Consider the following 3,475-nt stretch of genomic DNA (forward strand, 5'->3'; position numbering starts at 1 on the left):
AAATTTGGCAGAGGCGTTGGTTCACTGCTGAAGCCTTGTCAGTTCTGTAGCCCCGGGGTATGCCATAAAGTGCGGCTATGCACCACAATGATTTACGGTGGGTACTGTCAAAGGTTTTTTTGAAGTCGATGAAATTTATTAGGAGTGGTTTTTGGAATTCAGCGCATTGCTCGATAATGTTCCTGAGCGAAAATATCTGCTCACTACACGATCGTCCTTGCCTGAACCCTGCTTGTTCTATATGCAGATATAATTGATTTCGTTGCTGTTGTTTCCGTCAGATGAGCGGCAAGTCTTCTTGTGAATGGTCTTATGGGCAAAATACGTGTTAATACGTGTTCCCAACGGTGATATCGAGGAGGCTGCAAAGAGACAACAGACGATCTCTGTTGTTGTTGGTGTCCACCACTGATCCATGCGGACTGACCGCGTGTTCCCATCCTCGCCGGTCATCACTTATCTGAGCGTTGAAGTCTCCCATCAGAATAAGTACGTTGTGCTTCAGAATGGCATTGAGTGTGTCGTGCAGTTGTTCGTAGAAAGCTTCCTTCTTGTCGTCGCTCGCATCCTCGATTGGTGCATATACTTGGACCATGGTTGTCTTTGAGTGCCGCGATTGGAACCGAGCGGTAATGATTTGTTCAATAACTGGCTCCATTCCAGCAGGGCTTGTGCAGCCAGCTGGTTCAGGACAAGCCTAACGCCAGCCGCACACTGCTCAATATGGCCAGAGTATAGGATGGTTTTCCCCTCGCTGGCCAATCGTCCACTTCCTGTCCATCGTATCTTGCTTATGCCCAAAATGTCTAGATCATAGTTGTCGAACTCGTGAAGGAGTTGTCCCAATTTGCCGCATTGGTACAATGTCCGAACATTCCACGTTTTGAATTTTGTCATTGATGATGCTGAGACGATTTCTCTTCTCATCGGACTCTGGACAGTCTGCCGGCTTTTCTCCATCGTCGTCATCCATGCAGAATCGGAGCTTAGGCTGAGATTCTTGATTTTTTTGGTTTCTGCTAGTTGTTTCCGTAGCAATAATTTTTACGGGACCGGGTGGCTAGCGTGACACCCAACCCTCCTCCTTTATCCGGGCTTGGGACCGGTGTTTTTCCAAACACATGCATAACAGGTCTGTAAAAATAAACAATTATTTAGTGAATTGCATGCAAAATGTCTTGTCTCAACAAAATGGAAGGGTCATAGCTAACATTAAACATGCAAGATACTAGTTTTCATATTTTAACATTTATTTATGAAAGTTAAACATCAGCAGAACTTTACAAAGATACAACCACAGAGCAATTTATCTGTTAATCATAATTTTAAATAAACTCATAGAATCTGTATTTTTTTCCATAGAGGCTTAAAATGTATTTTTCATATAATTAGATTTTACTTTCATTTAATTGTTAATTGGAGGGTTTTATGTAGAATTAAAATATACTAGTGCAGGCAAACAATATTAATGCTAATCAAGATTAGGAAAATAAATATATTAACGAGGAATCTTTCTTAAATAGTTTGCAAGTCATAAAAAATTTAAGAGATTTTCTAAACCAAGGGTAAAAAAAGCCATACATTAGTGGAATGAATGAAGAGTTAAACAAAGCTGTTAATTGTACTACATACAATATTTCCTGGGAAAATCAATACAAGCTGAGGCAACAGTATATAGGTAATAAGGTGTCCAACATGCCAAGAATGCTAAAATCAGAATGCCTACAGTTTTCATAGCTTTATATTCCCTTTTAAATGATGATTTATCTGCATTCTGTTTTGAGGACAAATCTTTGTGCTCTCCAAATTTAATTTTGTTTGTGTGTATTTTTGCAACAAGTAAAATTTTAGAATGCAGGCCAATCATAACTTAGAAGGGGATAATAAATGATAGTAGATAATCAATAACTTACAGAATAAAAGTATACAATTTCTCACAGTAGCCTGTACAATTGCTGTTAAAAACATAGAAATGAATAAGTAAAAAAACATATACTATGGAGGACACCCAGCTTATTACAATAAATAATCAACCTACTTTTAACGTAACCTTTATGGAATGAAGCAAAGGAAAACAAATAGCACAATAATGATCAACTGCAAGAAACAAATTATGAACTTCAGAAACAGCAGTCAGAATTGGAGAAATAATACCTCAGAAAAAGAGAGCATACTGTCAGAGTACCAACACATTTACACTGTTTTTATTGCACCAATTGGCATGGTAAATAATCTAATCAAGAAGTCTGACGGAGCCATGGAAGCAATAAGAAGGTCTGTTACTGAATGAAACTGCTTGAAATGACAGATGGAGACGATCAGAAGCAAATTGCCAAAAACTGACAAGAACATGGCTATAGCAAAGATAACATAAAGTGCTACATTAAGAACGACTGAACTGTAGATTTTGCCATAGGTTGCATTTTGTAATAAAGGACAAGCGCTTTTCAGCAAGCTGGTAAATGTCCATTATCTAGCATAGCTGCATTAACTGATATAATACATTATCACTTGAATAATATCTTTTATAAACCAGTCAAGTCTCTTGTTTTTAGAAGAGAATTCTTTAGGCAATTTATTCTTGACAGCTTTCATTTATTCTCAATAGGATAAATAGCACAATGATGTTTGCTTTCTTGCACTAGAACTACATTTGAAAAAATGCATACACAAAAAATGCCCAGAAGAATATTTGGAAAGGGAGACAATATAAACATATTATTTTGGTATTGTTTTACTCTTTTATTGACTAGACCAGGAATGTGTTGATGCTAAAATAAGCATCAACTTATATGAAACTAATTTCAGTCATAAATTAAAAACTAATACTAAAAAAGAATATAGAAACTTTTAGTAAAATATTAAATAATGAGCATTTAAAAACCTGAATATTTTAAAACATAGCATGCATTTTCTGAACAACTATTTTCCTTTAAAGGATCGTGAGGAGCCATCACATATTCTGGCATTGCTTTGTACAAGGCAGGAGCCAAATCTGAACATTGCACTGCATCCATTGTTGGGCACACTTACTAACTATGGACCAATTAATGCCAAAACACACACAGTGTAGGAATGTGGTGGCCCTGGGATACTGCATTTTATATGTTGTGTTAATGGATCTAATTTTTGTTGGGTATGTATATTGTTAACCATGATGTGTGCATAAGCTCATTAATAAAAGTTATCTCAGGAATAAAAGCAAGTAAGAGAAACTAGTTGTACAATAAACCACTGAAAAGAGCTGATCCTGCAGTATTTCTCCATTCTATCTAAGCCAGAATGTTGTAAGACGCAATATCTGGTGACACGAGTTTAAATAAATCTTTGCTTTCAACATACTATCGAAACAAAACTGAATTTGTCCATAGTGATTTTAAGAAAACAATGGGGAGCAATGAACATCAAAAAATGAGTTGCATTCACATGAAGCTAACTACCCAGGATATGTGGCATAAAGAGGGTCTATGAGTAA

At 36.5% G+C, this 3,475-nt stretch overlaps 1 pseudogene; it reads right to left on the reverse strand.

Annotated features, from left to right (window-relative positions):
- Positions 1 to 237: 237 nt before the first annotated feature.
- LOC120526578 lies at positions 238 to 960 on the reverse strand (annotated as a pseudogene).
- Positions 961 to 3,475: the final 2,515 nt, after the last annotated feature.

Source organism: Polypterus senegalus, chromosome 3 (assembly GCF_016835505.1).
Source record: "Polypterus senegalus isolate Bchr_013 chromosome 3, ASM1683550v1, whole genome shotgun sequence".
In the NCBI taxonomy this organism is placed as follows: domain Eukaryota; kingdom Metazoa; phylum Chordata; class Cladistia; order Polypteriformes; family Polypteridae; genus Polypterus; species Polypterus senegalus.